This window comes from Chiloscyllium plagiosum, chromosome 12 (genome assembly GCF_004010195.1).
Source record: "Chiloscyllium plagiosum isolate BGI_BamShark_2017 chromosome 12, ASM401019v2, whole genome shotgun sequence".
Classification (NCBI taxonomy): domain Eukaryota; kingdom Metazoa; phylum Chordata; class Chondrichthyes; order Orectolobiformes; family Hemiscylliidae; genus Chiloscyllium; species Chiloscyllium plagiosum.
The window spans coordinates 10,714,618-10,731,499 of NC_057721.1; the positions used below are offsets into that span (position 1 = coordinate 10,714,618).

Sequence of the window (16,882 nt, forward strand, 5' to 3'; positions counted from 1 at the left end):
AATGTTATTACTAATACCATCTTCTATATCATAATATATATTGTAAAAAGCTGCGGTCCCAGCACTGATCCCTGCGGTACCCCACTGGTCACTGCCTGCCATTCCGAAATGGAGCCATTTATCACTACTCTTTGTTTCCTGTCAGCCAACCAACTTTCAATCCAAGTTAGTACTTTGCCCCCAATACCATGCACCCTAATTTTGTTCATTATCCTCCTATGTGGGACTTTACCAAAAACTTTCTGAAAGTCTAGGTACACTACATCTACTGGATCTCCCTCGTCCATCTTCAGAGTTACATCCTCAATGAGATCAGCGATGATCAGCGAGAGAAGCAATGGTGATGTGTGGAAAACCTTTTGTGCCAAGCAGGTGGTTGGGATTTGGAATTCAGTGCCCAAATGTGGCAGGGGCAGATTCTATCATTGCATTGAAAAGGGTCATTATTTGAAAAACAATCATTTGTAGATCTACTGGGAAAAGATGGTAGAATTGCCCCAGGTCAATTGTTCCTGCATAAACTCAGCACAGACATGATGAGCTGAATAAGTTGTAACCTTTCTGTAGTTCTGCAAAAAACAGGCAGTAACTGGAGGATGAGGATTTAAACTTATTGACTAAAGAATAAGGGAGCGTTTAGGGAAAATGACTTTTACCCAGCGATTAGATTTCATTTGGAATACACTGCCTGAACGTCTCAATGGAGAGATTCAATCATAATTTTCAAACACAATTGAACAAATGCACTAATACCCTTTAGAGGAGGGAACATCCATCCTTTACAGATCTGGCCTGCATGTGACTCAACAACGTGTTGACACTTAATGGAACTACAGATGGGTAATAAATGCTGGCCTGGCCACATAGCATAAATGAAGAAAGGAACTAAAAGTAAGATTTTCAGGACAATGGGAAACAGCAGGAGAATGGAACTGATTGGACAGCTCTTTCAAAGAACAGATACAGACAAGAGGGGCTGAATGGCACCCTTCTATTCTATGAATCTCTGGATGGCTTTATAGGAAGGGCTTAGAGGGATATGGACCAAGTGCTGGCAAATGGGACTAGATTAGTTTAAGATATCTGGTCGGCATGGATGAGTTGAGCCGAAGGATCTGTTTCTTTGCTGTAAGTCTCTATGAGTCTATGAATGAGACAGGAATGGCCATTCTAACTTGTCCCTTGCGCATTGCGAAAGGAGACACTGATTCTGTGTGATGTTGCCTGACACAACAGAGGTACGAGAAAAGTCTTAGACCCTCCGTTGCTTGACTTCTTAAAGCGAGCGCATTGATTCTTCAAAGCCATGTGTGCCACTGCGCCATCTGTTCGGATTTGAGTCAAAGCAGTGTTGGCCGTGAAAAGTGATGAAACATCCCTCCCCACAGTGCTTTCGTTCCTCTGAGAACGGAGGGAGTGGTGTGGATGGCCCTCCTGAGGTAGGGGATGGATAGCAGCTGCGGTTGTGAGAGAGATGGGTGGAGAAGATGGCTCTGGAAAGCCTGTCAGTGTGCCTCAGCTGCCTTTGCATTGAAAGCTATTTGAGTCATCCATCACTCACCTCCCTCAGGAGCGAGGGGTGTGTGGAGCAAGGATAACATTAGTGACTCGCTGTTTATCTGTTTAGATTTGTGCATGTTGTAGATGATGTGGGTAGGACAATGAAGGCGGGGGAGAGGGAGGGAGTGGGGTGGAGAATGGAAGGTTTGTAACCTGAGAATGATAGTGTAGTGTGAGTGCTGACAGCCTTGAAATAACACAATTTAACCAGCGGCTTTTTGCTGATCACAGGGGCTGAGCTGGAATCTTGAGTGGCTGAATACCAGAAAGCTGCAGATTATCTCATACATCTTATTAAGAAAGTCAAACCTGACAAATATCACATTGAGATTGTCAAATGTGATTTGTTATAGGCGATACATTCGATTAAGTTGTCATCTTTCAGTGCATAGGAGGAAACAAATATCTCACTCAAAACCTCTCATTTCGGATTAGGACTATGAAAGTACGAAATCCTAACTTTTAAACAATTGGATGTTGTGCATTTGCCATTGAGCAATGCTAGCGATTAATTGTTTATGGTTCAGCAGTGCCTGAGGATATGAATGTTTTAATTACTGTGCAGCCCGAGTCACACACATTCATTCGAGGGGAATGTTTGATTCAGTCATCCAGCAGCTGCTGACTGAGTGCTCTGCAATTGTTCTCATTTTTGGACATTACATACATTCCATTTCTCTCACTGAGCTCAGTGCACTCCTGTGGCTGAATCTAACAGAGTGAGATTCTATACGTGTCAGGATAATACTACTTTCAAACAACCTCAATAACGTTTCTGTTTAAAAATATCGGAATGGGGCCAAACATGGTTTGGAAATAGGATCTCACTCCATGTGAGAAGATGATTCTTTAAGAAAAGGGTTTTCAGGCCTGCTCTCAGCATCCAATCCCACTATGAACTCGGTTGGCCACCAGTTTGGAAGCTGGTTAAAGGCACTTGACTGAAACATGTAGGCAGCATGAACATTTGAATGAGGGTCTTAAATGCAACCAGGGATTAGATTTGTTCAGGGAGCAGAACTTGCCTATATTTCTGCAACTGCCATTTTGAATGCAGCAAAGTTCTACGAACAACAACGAGATAAATGATCCTATAAACAGTTGTTAGCTGTTAGTGAGAGATCGTTATTGGCCCCAACACTGTGAAAAGCTCCTCTTCACAATAAAGCAATGCAATCTTTTACATTCACCTGAGAGATGGAGCCTCAGTTTAATGTCTTTTCTAAAAGACAGCAGCTCAGTTATCTTGATCACTTCGTTACCATCCCTCCCCATCAATGGAACTGGCTTCTGCCTAGTTACTAACACCTCCCCTTCATTTATTCTGCTTAAAGGATAACAATCCCAGTTCCTTCACACAACTGAAGCCCTTCACCGCTAGTACCATTGCAGTAGGTTTTTTTCTGCACCCCATCCCCCACAAGATGCTGACATGCTTTCTGAAGTGTTTTGTGCAAAATTAAATATAATGCTCCAGCTGAGGGTCAACCAGTGATTTAACCATTTCATACAATTTTCTCGATTTTGTGATTTCTGTCTCAATCTATAAAGCCAAGTATGGCGCAAGTTTTCAAAACTTGTAAACTTTCAAACATGTCCATCTTCAAACACTTCTTGTAGGTCTCCATGCACTGAGCATCAGGAATCCTGCTAGAAATATGCTGCTCTCGCCCCACTCTTTTATTCCTGATATCCCTTCTTGTGGTACATATGAACATACAAATGAATGACATAAGAACACAACTATGATCCCCATATTACTTCACATTCCCACTGAGCCCCACCCTCCCTACCATAACTCTCATGCCCTACTTTATCAGGAACCTCTGTCTTAAAATTATTCAAGGATTTTGCTCCCACAGCCTTTTGAGGAACAGACTCACTATCCTCTGGGGGAATGAAAACAATTCTCCTCATCTCTGTTTTAAATGGGTGACCTCTGATTTTTAAACATCAAATCCTAGTTTTGGATTCTCTGCTAAGTAGAAGCATCCTACTCTGCCAAGATGCCTTGGGATCTCACTTCCATATCTCACACTTCGAAACTGCAGCGGATAGAAACCCAGCTGTTCCAACCTTTATTCATTGGACAATCTGCCTTTCCTATGCACTGGTTTAGTAAATCTTCGTTGGACTGATCCTAATGCATTTACATCCTGTCTTAAATAAGGAGAACAGTATTACATACAGTACTCCAGTTGTGCTCTCACCAATGTCCTGTAGAACTGATATATAAGTCTCCTACTTTTGTAATTTGTTCCCCTTGCATAAATCATAGCATTCTATTGGCTTCTCCAATTACTTGTTGTACATGTATACAGCGCTAATCTTCTGTGATTCGTGCACTAGGACACACACATCTGAACTCTGCAATCTCTCACTACTTAGATCATATGTTTGTTTACACCTCTACTTCTTCAGAATGGAACAATTGTACCTTTTCCCACATTATCCTCTTTTTCTATTTGCAGATTTATGCCCACTCATGTGACCCATCCATGTGACTCATCTATATGACCCATCCATGTGACCCATCCATGTGACCCATCTATGTGACCCACTCATGTGATCCATCCATGTAACCCATCCATATCCCATTCTAGTCTCCTCCTGTCCTTTTCACAAATCTACATTACATATTATTAGTAAGTTTGGTAACCATACCTGCAGTCTCTTGCTCCAACTAACTTATAAAAATTGTAAAAGTTAGAGGCCCTGGCACACTGCTTGGTGAACTATGCTAAGCAAAAAGCTACCCAATTATGGCTATTCTGTTCCCTGTTGGCTGGTAAATCTTCTATTCCTGTCAATACATTAGCCCCTATACCACAAGCTTTAATTGCCCACTACAACCTTTGATGTGGTTAGGCCTTAGTAAATGTCTTCTGAAAAATTAAGTGCAATAAACCTACCAGTTCCCCTTTATTCACAGGACATGTTACTTCTTCAAAGAGCTCTAATAAATTGGATAAACACAATCTTCCTTTAATAAAACTATGTCGACTCTGCTTAATTTCCTTAAGTGCCTTGTGATAATGTCTTCAATCCAAGCTTCAAATATCTTGCCTACGATAGATGTCACTCTAACTAAGCTGTAGTTTCTATCTGTGTATCTTTTTGAATAAGAGAGTTACATTCAGCATTGTCACTGCTTTCAAATCTAATGAGATCTTCCCTGAATCTAGGGAAATTAAAAGCAGTGTATTGACTATCTCACTGTTACCGAGTCCAGGAAGAAGGCTCTGAGGACGTGGGACTAATCAGCCTGCAGCTCCAACAATTCTCTCAGCATCATTTCCCTGGTGATTGTAATTTTCTTGAGTTTCTAACTCATTTCCATTTCCTGATGGGCCTTGGATATTCCTTGCAACTGCCCCACAGTGGAGACTGATGCAAAAACACAATCCTGTTTAATTCATCGGCTACCTCCTTATTTTCTATAATTCATTTCCATCAGGCTGCAAGTCAGAGAGACATGGAGATGTACAGCATGGAAACAGACCCTTTGGTCCAACCCGTCCATGCCGACCAGATATCCCAACCCAATCTAGTCCCACTTGCCAGCACCTGGCCCATATCCCTCCAAACCCTTCCTACTCATATAAATGTTGCAATTGTACCAGCCTCCACCACTTCCTCTGGCAGCTCATTCCATACATGTACCACCTTCTGCATGAATAAGTTGCCCCGTAGGTCCCTTTTATATCTTTCTCCTCCCCTAAACCTATGCCCTCTAGTTCTGGATTCCCCCACCCCAGGGAAAAGACTTTGTCTATTTATCCTATCCATGCACCTCATAATTTTGTAAACCTCTATAAGGTCACCCCTCAGCCTCTGATGCTCCAGGGAAAACAGCCTTAGCCTGTTCAGCCTCTCCCTATAAGCTCAAATCCTTCAACCCTGGCAACATCCTTGTAAATCTTTTCTGAACCCTTTCAAGTTTCACAACATCTTTCCAATAGGAAGGAGATCAGAATTACACGCAATACTCCAACAGTGGCCAAACCAATATCCTGTACAGCCGCAACATGACCTCCCAACTCCTGTACTCAATATTCTGACCAATAAAAGAAAGCATATCAAATACCTTCTTCACTAACCTATCGACCTGTGACTCCACTTTCAAGGAGCTGTGAACCTGCACTCCAAGGTCTCTTTGTTCAGCAACACTCTCTTGGACCTTACCATTTAGGTGTATAAGTCCTGCTAAGATTTGCTTTCCCAAAATGCAGCACCTCGCATTTATCTGAATTAAACTCCATCAACCACTTCTCGGCCCATTGGCCCATCTGGTCAAGATCCTGTTGTAATCTGAGGTAACCTTCTTTGCTGTCCACTACACCTCCAATTTTGGTGTAATCTGCAAACTTACTAACTGTACCTCTTATGCTCGCATCTAAATCATTTATGTAAATGATAAAAAGTAGAGGGCCCAGCACTGATCCTTGTGGCACTCCACTGGTCACAGGCCTCCAGTCTGAAAAACAACCCTCCACCATCACCCTCTGTCTTCTACCTTTGAGCCAGTTCTGGATCCAAATGACTAGTTGTCCCTGTATTCCGTGAGATCTAACCTTGCTAATCAGTCTCCCATGGGGAACCTTGTCGAACGTCTTACTGAAATCCATTTAGATCACATCTACTGCTCTGCCCTCATCAATCCTCTTTGTTACTTCTTCAAAAAACTCAATCAAGTTTGTGAGACATGATGTCCCATGCACAAAGCCATATTGACTATCCCTAATCAGTCCTTGCCTTTCGAAATCCTTGTACATCCTGTCCCTTAGGATTTCCTCTAACAACTTTCCCACCACCGAGGTCAGGCTCAATGGTCTATAGTTCCCTGGCTTGTCCTCACCACCATTCCTAAACAGTGGCACCATGTTAGCCAACCTCCAGTCTTCTGTCACCTCACCTGTGACTATTGATGATGCAAATATATCAGCAAGAGGTCCAGCAATCACTCCCCTAGCTTCCCACAGATTTCTTGGGTACACCTGATCAGGTCCTGGGGATTTACCCACCTTTATGCGTTTCAAGACATCCAGCACTTCCTTCTCTGTAACATGGACATTTTGAAAGGTGTCACCATCTATTTTCCTACTTCCAATATCTTCCATATCCTTTTCCACAGTAAATACTGATGCAAAATATTCGTTTAGTATCTCCCCCATTTTCTGTGGCTCCACACAAAGGCCGCCTTGCTGAGCTTTGAGGGGCCTATTTTCTCCCTAGTTACCCTTTTGTCCTTAATATATTTGTAAAAACCCTTTGAATTTTCCTTAATTCTATTTGCTAAAGCTATCTCATGTCCCTGTTTTGCCCTCCTGATTTCCCTCTTAAATATACTCCTACTGCCTTTATACTCTTCTGAGGATTCACTCGATCTATCTTGTCTATACCTTACATATGCTTCTTTCTTTCTCTTAACCAAACCCTCAATTTCTTTAGTCATCCAACATTCCCTACACCTACCAGCCTTCCCTTTCACCCTAACAGGAATATACTTTCTCTGGATTCTTGTTATCTCATTTCTGAACGCTTCCCATTTTCTAGCCGTCCCTTTACCTGCGAACATCTGCCCCCAATCAGCTTTTGAAAGTTCTTGCCTAATACCGTCAAAATTGACCTTTCTCCAATTTAGAACTTCAACTTTTAGATCTGGTCTATCCTTTTCCATCACTATTTTAAATCTAATAGAATTATGGTCGCTGGTCCCAAAGTGCGCCCCCACTGACACCTCAGACACCTGCCCTGCCTTATTTCCCAAGAGTAGGTCAAGTTTTGCACCTTCTCTAGTAGATACATCCACATATTGAATCAGAAAATTTTCTTGTACACATTTAACAAATTCCTCTCCATCTAATCCCTTAACACTATGGCAGTCCCAGTCTATGTTTGGAAAGTTAAAATCCCCTACCATAACCGCCCTATTATTCTTACAGATAGCTGAGATCTCCTTACAAGTTTGTTTCTCAATTTCTTGCTGACTATTAGGGGGTCTGTAATACAATCCCAATAAGGTGATCATCCCTTTCATATTTCTCAGTTCCACCAAATAACTTTTCTGCATGTATTTCTGGGAATATCCTCCCTCAGTACAGCTGTAATGCTATCCCTTATCAAAAACGCCACTCCCCCTCCTCTCTTGCACCCCCCACCTTCTAACCTTCCTGTAGCATTTGTATCCTGGAACATTAAGCTGCCAGTCCTGCCCATCCCTGAGCCATGTTTCTATAATTGCTATGATATCCCAGTCCCATGTTCCTAACCATGCCCTGAGTTCATCTGCCTTCCCTCTTAGGCCCCTTGCATTGAAATAAATGCAGTTTAATTTATTAGTCCTACCTTGTCCCTGCCCGCCCTGACTGTTTGACTCATTGCTGTTCTCAACCAGTCTCAGATTGATCTCTTTCCTCACTATCTCCCTGGGTCCCACCTTATTAGTTTAAATGCAGCTGTAGCAAATCTCCCTGCAAGTATATTACTCCCCTTCCAATTTAGGTGCAACCCATGTGGAGAAAATAGGAGGTGGAAGAGTTTAAAATTGCTTCCAAGCTGTCTTAGAAATGAGAGAAGAAAATCTCCCATGAGGTTTACAGCCCCAGGCTGTTGCAATACATCTTCTGCATTTGTCACCTCAGTTTTACATATCAGATCATACAGCACTCTTACCCATGGTTTCTCTTCTCAGTCGCTCAAGGATTCTTTCTTGTCCTTATCTTCCTTTTCATCCAACTTGGGTCCCTTGGTGACATCTTTAACCGACACCGGACAACTTAACCACCTGTACACTGAAGACACGTGCTGGAGATCTCTCTACTGACTCTCTCAACCTCACTGTTGTCTCTGTCTGATATCTGGTCTTACATGACCTCTACTTTCCTCCTCCTCCCTTGAACAGCTGAGAACATTGTGTCCAATGAAATGTTTAAGACCGCGATTGATAGGATTTTCTTTGAGAAACAGGTTTGATATAAAACAAACTAGCCCTAATCAAAAAGAAAGGTGGAAATTTCTCAAGAGATGGAATGGCTTAGTCCTCTTCCTCTGTCCCTCAAGATGCTGAACACATAAGTTTCAGCATTCAGCCGTCATCACAAGGTCCATATCATTCACCTTGGCTTCATCCTCTTTCAGAAATGCTGACTCAGACTGAACCAGGCTGATTGATCATAACCTTGACATCCTACTCAACTGTGAGCTGAATCTTCTAATGGCTGGTCTCCCATACTCCATAAGCTCCATACTCTAAATCTCTTCTGTTCTTATGCCATTCTGCACTGAGCCTTACGTATCAATCACCCCTCTATTGGATCCCACAATATGAACACCTCAAATCTTACATTACAATGCTTAAGTTTAAACATTCAAGATGAGATATGAAGAGGTTGGTGGGTAGCAGAGGGCTTGTCTCAGCCCCTCCGTAGTTGCCTTCCTATCTGTAATTGGACCCCTCAAAGTTTTCAATTCTCCAATTTCAACCTAATATGCAGCAATTCTGCTCCCAGACTTCCTTCAAGCCTCAACTTGGCTGTACATGCCCTCAGTCACCTGGATCCCAAACTCCATCCCGAAATGCCTCTTTCCATCACTCACCATCTTCAATGCCAAGTTAAAATCCAGCTTTTGTTCCAGGATTCGGTCATCCTTTCTCATACCTCCCCAATTTGGCTCAATGCCCAAGTTTGTCTCGTACTGGCCCCGAAGAACCCTGGCATGTCATTCCTGCTTTGGACCTTCTTTAAAAATGGAAACTTGTTGTCATTTCCCCACAATACATGGGTAAATGACCAGGGGGCACAGTTTTAAGATAAGGTTTAGAAATGTTTTGGGGGAAAACATTTTCACCCAGAGGGTTTTGCGTATCTGGAACTCACTGTCAGAAAGGATAGTGGAGGCAGGAACTCTCAAGAGTTCAACTCTAAGTACTATTTAGGTGAGCACTTGAAATGCCATAGCGTGTGAAGCAATGGGCCATGTGCTGAGAAATGGGATTAGAATAGGTGAATGTTTGATAACCATTCTAAAATCTCCACTACTCTTGAACAGAAATTTTCATTCTATTTGGTTGTTCCCGAATCCAAGACTCACAAATGAATAAATTGTATTAATATATCTACTCAGGCAGTCATTGAGAAAGAAACAAACCTGCATTTTCATCGTGCCTTTCATGACCTCAGTATTTTCAATTGAATCCCTATAGTGTAGAAACAGCCCCTTCAGCCCAACAAGTCCACACTGACCCTCCGAAGAGTAAACTACCCAAAGCCATTCCCCTACCCTATTCCTCTACATTTACCCCTGACTATTGCAATCCACACATCCCTGAACACTATAGGCAATTAAGCACAGCCAATTCACTTGACCTGCATATCTTTGGACTGTGGGAGGGGCACCCAGAGGAAACCCAGGCAGACACGGGGAGAATGCGTAAACTCCACACAGACAGTCATCCAAGGTTGCAATCCAACCAGGTCCCTGGCACTGTGAGGCAGCAATGTTAACCACTGAATCACCGTGTTCTGGAAGTGCTTTGATGAGGGGGCATGTTGGTCACACTCTTGTCTCTGAGTTTGAAGCTTATGGGTTCAAATTCCATGCTGAAGACCTGAGGACAAGAATCCAGACATTCACTCCAGCCTCATACTGAGGGAGTGCTGCACTGTCAGAAGTACCATCTTATGAATATGAAGTTAGAGCAAAGCCATGTCTACTTTCTTAGATGGACCTAAAAGTTTCTGTTAGTATTATTTTGAAGAACAGCAGGGGAGTTTTGCCAGTTTCTTCATTAATTTGTGCAAATGAAGAACTCACAGTATGTTGGTAACCAGTAAAATTATGATTGGTCTTTTGAATGTGGCATAAGGAATGGACAGCCTTTCATGGGCGTAGTCATGGATATACCAACTGATCTGGTTGTAAGCGCTGTACAGTGTGAGGTTGTTATGGGCCGTCTCAAACCCACATTTCCTGCTCAATGTCAGAGCAAAATTCAGAACCAGATCAGGAAAACCGAGGGAAGGATTTGAACCCAGCACTTTCTGACTCAAAGGTGGAAACATTAACACGTCACCAAAGACTTGTTTTGTCACATGAACTTAGCATAAACTTACTCAAGTAACTGAGGCAAGATCAGGAAACCTTTAACACAGTGAGTTGATCTGATCTGGAATGTATGTGTTAAAAGAATAGCAGAAGACGATTCAATAACAACATTCACAGGAACATTGGATACATACATAGATGGAAAATATTTACAGCGCCAAGGGGAAGGAAACTGGGAAAGGTTGATTGGACAGCTGTACTCAAAAACCAACACAGATATGATAGGCTGAATGGCTTCCATCTGTGCTGTCTCGTTCTTCAATGCAATGGTTTGATTGGAGCCATTGATATAAATTGAACCACTTCCAGCAGCATGAGGGAAAATGAAAGACTGGTCTGAAATACTTGACAAGTATTACAAACAAGGACAGCAAATCCAGTCAGCAGTTTTATTCTGTAATCTCACTTCAAGCTGTCAATAATGCTGCGTTATAGTTCCTCGTGTGTTCAGGATCAAGCCAGGCATTTTAAAACAGAGCAACTCTTGGGGATTTGGCTACTTGCCAAGAGTATTTACTGAAACAAAGCAAATACTGAACAGAGTCTGTAAGAAATAAGAGCCAGCTCTGAAGTGGGTTGTACAGCACACACTGCCAGCGATTATCTAGCCAGATGCGCTCCTTAGGGTCTCCCTTACCTTCTGTTGTCCCACGGGCCATGTTCAAGTTTGGACTGGAATGGAGTAGATGACAACAATTCCCTTTCTTGTAAAAACTAAAACCATTTGTTATAATGGTTAAACACAAAAGTAGTCTGTAGGCTAACACTTCCTATTAATTAATCATGTACACAAAATCAGTTTCTCCTTTTAATTTTTAATGCTGTCCTGACTATTTACAATTGAACTGCCAGTCTGTGTACATCTCCAACAAACTAGTCTCTATTAATCCTTCTTGATTTACAGGTTGAAAGCATTTGGTTAAATAAATGCCCACATCTCAGCCTTCTTATTCCATTCCTTGTTAGTAATTTTACACGGAATAATATAGAGACCACCCAGAACCAGGCAATTCAGCCTTCTTTCACCCCTCTTTATCTAACCCAGCAGCATATCCTTCTATTCACTCACTCCGTCAGGTAATTATTCACGCTATGCCTAAGTATGTCCGTGCCATTCATCCTCACTGCTCTATCTGGCAACAAGTTCCACATGCTCAATATTCAGCGAGTAAAGACATTTCTGCTGAGCTCACCTGGATGTATTAGTGGTCATGGCCCCGAGTTTGCATGCTCCTACAAGTGAAAGTATCTTCTCCCCATCAACCTGATCGAGTCTCTTCATCATTTCAAAGATTTCTATCATCTTACCACTCAGTCTTCTCTCCTCTGGAGAAAGGATTCTCAGCTCATTCAGTCTTTTTAGATATCACAAGAGTTCATGCCTCCCATCCTTGTAAATTCTTTCCAGGGACTCCATATGCTTAATTATTCTTTCATGGGATATGAGGGTTCGGCTAGCTCAATATTTATTGCCTCTGCCTGGCTGCCCTCGAGGTGGTGGAGAGCTGTTTTTAATGAACACGGCAATCTATGTGTGCTGTAGACAGCCCCACAGTGATGTAAGGGAGGGAGTTCTAGCAATAATTATACTCTCCCGCTTGCTGTCAGTGTTGGTACAAACAAAATGTCAAAAGACTAAGTAGGATGACATTTAAATTGTTCCTGGTGAGAGAAATGATAGTGTTGAACATGTCACATTTCACTGGGTTCCAGCCCTTTGATTCATATTTAGAGTGCTTGATTCAGGCTCAGCAACCTCTTGACTTGCTAACACAAAATTATATTCAGAGAAAGGGGGAAGTGTTCAAAGCAAGCTGGTTGCAATGGCAACAAACTTCAATAAAAAAACGAGAAAGCAAGTGATTTGTCACCGGTACACATCACTGAAATGAAACAGAGCAGATGTGGAGATGAAGTCCCGTTTTTGCATTGAAGTTATCTTCAGTGGTGTTGTGTGACATGACCAGCAGGCTAAATGAGAAAGACTTCAAACAGATCTCAAACTCCAACTGGGCATCCATGAGGTATGTGGACCAACAGTGACTTGTATTCAATTGCAATCTACAACCAGCATATTCCACCATCTACCATTACCATCAAGCTGGGAGGTCAACCCTGGTTCAATGAACACTGCACAAGGGCATGCAACAAACAGATCTAAAAATGAGTTGGAAACCTGGCAACAAGACAACACATTACCTGTGTGTCGAATTGCAGAAACAGCATGTGTCAGATGGAGCTATGCAATCCCGCAAGCATCAGAACATATCTCAACTCTGCAGTAGTGTCATGTCAATTTGTGAATGATGGTGTCCAACTAAATAGGAGGAGGAGGCTCCACAAATCTCCCCATCCTCAATAACAGGGTTTCTAGCAAATCAGTGCAAAAATTAGACTGAAGTATTTGCAACAATCTTCAGACAGATGCATCGAGCGAATGATCCATCACAGCCTCTTCCAGATGGTCCCATCATCATAGGCAATTTAATATACCTCAGGAGGAATAGCTAAAGACATCTGGATATTACAAAGGCTATAGGCACTGGCAACATTTTGGCAATAGCCCTGAAGATGAATGCTCCAAAAATAGCCGTGCCCGTAGCTAAGCAGTTCCAGTGCAGCTACAACACTGTACAGCATCTACCCAACCTGTGAAAAATTGCCCAGGTATGTCCTGTCCACAAAAAGCAAGACCAATCCAACTCAGCCAATTACTGCCCCATCACTCTAATCTCAATCTTCAGTAAAGTGATGGAAGCTGGCATCAACAATGCTATCATGTAGCACGTGCTCAGCAATAACTTGATCAGTAACACCCAGTTTGGGTTCTGCCAGGGCCATTCAGCTCCTGACCTCATAACAGCCTTGCTTCAAACATGGACAAAAGCACTGAATTCCAGAGGGGAGGGGAGAGTGACAGCCCTTGACATCAAGGCTACATTTGGCTAAGTATGGCTTCAAGGAGTCCTAGCAAAACTGGAATCAATGGGAATTGGGTGTTAAACATCCATTGGTTGGAGTCATATCTAGAATAAGGGAAAATATTTGATGATGTTTCAGGTCAATCATCTCATCCCACAGACATTGTGAGTGAATAGCTTGTGCCCTACTTATGATGTTGCTGATAAGGTTAATATCATAACACATAGAAGCTCAATGTGAAGATTGACCAGTAAAGGCAGGTATGCAATAGGCAGCAGTACAGGACCTCCTAATTCCCAACCAGGTCATCAAAGAAAGGAAAATCATTTGACCATTATGTTTCAAACATGAATTTGAGGCAGCATGGGGCATAGTCAGATGTGTAAGGAAATTCTTACATGGGGCTACAATTCACATAAAGGAAACATTTTATCTATACATCAGAAGAATGCAAAGAGGAAGAAGTTAGGTGTCATTCCATCAATGACATGTTCCTCACTGAACAATCAAAGACATTTGTCAGTCATAGGTACATGTAGTCCTACAGCATGGCAACAGGCCCTTTGGCCCAGACTGGTCCATGCTGACCAAAATGTCCATCTACACTAACCCCCTTTCCCTGCACTAGGCCCATATCTTTCTAAGTGAAAGTGAAGACTGCAGATGCTGGAGATCAGAGTCTATATTAGAGTGGTGCTGGAAAAGCACAGCAGATCAGGCAGCATCCGAGGAGCAGGAAAATCAACGTTTCGTGCAAAAGCCCTTCATCAGGAATGAGGCCCCCATATCCTTTTAAACCTTTCCTATCCATGTATTTGTCCAAATGCCTTTTAAATGGTGTTAATGTACCTGCCCCAACCACTTCTGGTCTCAGGTCTTCAGCATGGGATTTGAATCCATAAGTTTCAAACTCAGAGACAAGAGTGTGACCAACATGCCCCCTCATCAAAGCAACCCTGTGAAATAGACTGAGCGCATTCACCCTATCAATTCCTCTCATGATTATATACACCTCTAAAAGATACCCTGCCACGCCCCCCCCCACCCCCACCCACTCAGTTTCCTATGCTCTAAAGAAAAATGTCCTAACTTGTCCAACATCTCCAACATTTGTGGGCGGCACGGTGGCACAGTGGTTAGCACTGCTGCCTCGCAGCGCCAGAGACCCGGGTTCAATTCCCGACTCAGGCGACTGACTGTGTGGAGTTTGCACGTTCTCCCCGTGTCTGCGTGGGTTTCCTCCGGGTGCTCCGGTTTCCTCCCACAGTCCAAAGATGTGCAGGTTAGGTGAATTGGCCATACTAAATTGCCCGTAGTGTTAGGTAAGGGGTAAATGTAGGGGTATGGGTGGGTTTCGCTTCGGCGGGTCGGTGTGGACTTGTTGGGCCGACGGGCCTGTTTCCACACTGTAATCTAATCTAATCTAATCTAATCTAATCTCCCTATAACTCAAACCCCTGAGTCCTGGTGACATCCTTACAAATTGCTTCTGCACTCTTTCCAGTTTAATAACATCCTTCATCCAGCAAGGTGACCAAACCTGAACACAATGCTCCAGGTGCGTCCTCACCAATGTCCTGTACAACTGTAACATAACTTCCGAACTTCTATACTCAACGTCCTAGCTGATGAAGACCAGTGTGCCAAAAGCCTTCTTCACTGCCCTATCTACCTGTGACTCCACTTTCAGAGAAACATGCACCTGAACTCCAAGATCCTTCTGTTTCACTACACTCCTTAAGGCCCTACCATTCACCATGAAATTCCTACCTTGATTTGACTTTCCAAAATGCAACATCTCACACTTATCTATATTCAACTCCATTTGACAATCCTCAGCTCACATTCCCAGCTGCTCAAGGTCCTGCTGCAAGTTCTGATAACCTTCCTCAGTAACCACGATACAGCCTATTTTAGTGTCATCTGCAAACTCTCTAATCATACCTTGTACATTCTCATCCAAATCATTGATACAAAAAATAAACAGTAATGGGCCCATCACTGACCCCTGAGGCACTAGTCAGAGGCCTCCAGTCTGACTATTAACCTTTGCTTCCTACAATCAAGCCAACTTTATATCCAATTTTCCAGCTTTTCCTGGATTCCATGCAATCTAACCTTCCAGATGAGCCTACCATGTGGAACTTCATCAAAGGCCTCACTGAAATCCATACAGACTACATCTACCACCCTGTCCTCATCAACCTTCCTGGTCACTTCATCAAAGAACTCTAACAAATTTGTGAGGTATGATCTCCCAAGCACAAAGCCATGCTGACTACTCCTCATCAAACCTTGTCTTTCCAAATGCATATATATCTTAGAACCTTCTCAAGTAACTTACCTACCATAGATGTTAGGCTTATAGGTCCATAGTCCCAGGTTTCCCTTTGCAGCCCTTCTTGAATAATGGCACATCATTCACTACTCACCAGTCTTCCGGGACCTCACCCGTGGCTAACGATGAGGCAGACTTCAGTCAAGTATATCGGCCTCTCCCCAGTGTGTGTATTTCCAGCAAAGATGGGTATTCGAATCCCCTCCTATACTCTGCACATTTACACAGTTTCTCCGTGGTGCAGGCATTCTTATGTCTCTCCATATTGGATGATCAGCTGACTCCTCACCCATACACAGGACAAGGATACAGTTTCTCCTCACTGTGAATGGTGTGATGTTATTCAGGCTGTGGAACCAGTTCAAGACCTGTCTCACAGTCAGTTCACTGGAACACTCACTTGGGTGGATGTGCCTTGATACATTTCCAGATGCACTGATGTTTGAAATCTTTTCCCACGGACAGACCAGACAAATGTTGAAAATCCAGTGGGTTTGAAGTCCTGATGAATTGACTCAACTTCAAATCTTGTTTGTTTGAATTTCTTGGTGATAAATGTGCCTCTATGATTCTCCATAAAAGAATTTTAAATTGGGAAGAGATGAGTCTGAGAAAAAGAACCGTCTAAGACACTTATGAGGTCACGAAATGGAGTTCATTGCATCTGGTCATTTATGTGAAAGACATTCAGCAGTAGTGACCATGAAAAGTGTCTCGATTGTCATAAAAACTCAACTAGTTCATGAATGTCCTTCAGGGAAGGGTACCCACTGCCTGTCCTCGGCCTCCACAAGACTCAGCCCTCAATGGCACGACAGACAGTGTGAGCAGTGGGACACTTACTTCGGGCTTAGAGAGGATCCCACAACATCACCATTCTATATAGGGATATATTGTGCCGTTAAACCTGAACTGTGCAAGTTGATGAGTTCATAGTTCAATGTCAGTGAGACT

At 42.8% G+C, this 16,882-nt stretch overlaps 1 protein-coding gene across 3 annotated transcripts in view; it reads right to left on the reverse strand.

The window, feature by feature from the left end:
* mid1 (midline 1) overlaps window positions 1-16,882 on the reverse strand; it is a 361,542-nt gene that overhangs the window by 264,402 nt on the left and 80,258 nt on the right. Inside the window, exon 1 of one of the 3 annotated variants that reach the window (XM_043700455.1) lies at window positions 11,862-12,167. The exons of the other annotated variants lie outside the window; for them this stretch is intronic. The gene's annotated coding sequence lies outside the window, so the exon portion shown is untranslated. Of the gene's footprint in view, window positions 1-11,861; window positions 12,168-16,882 lie in introns of those variants that run through there. 3 annotated transcript variants of the gene reach the window in all.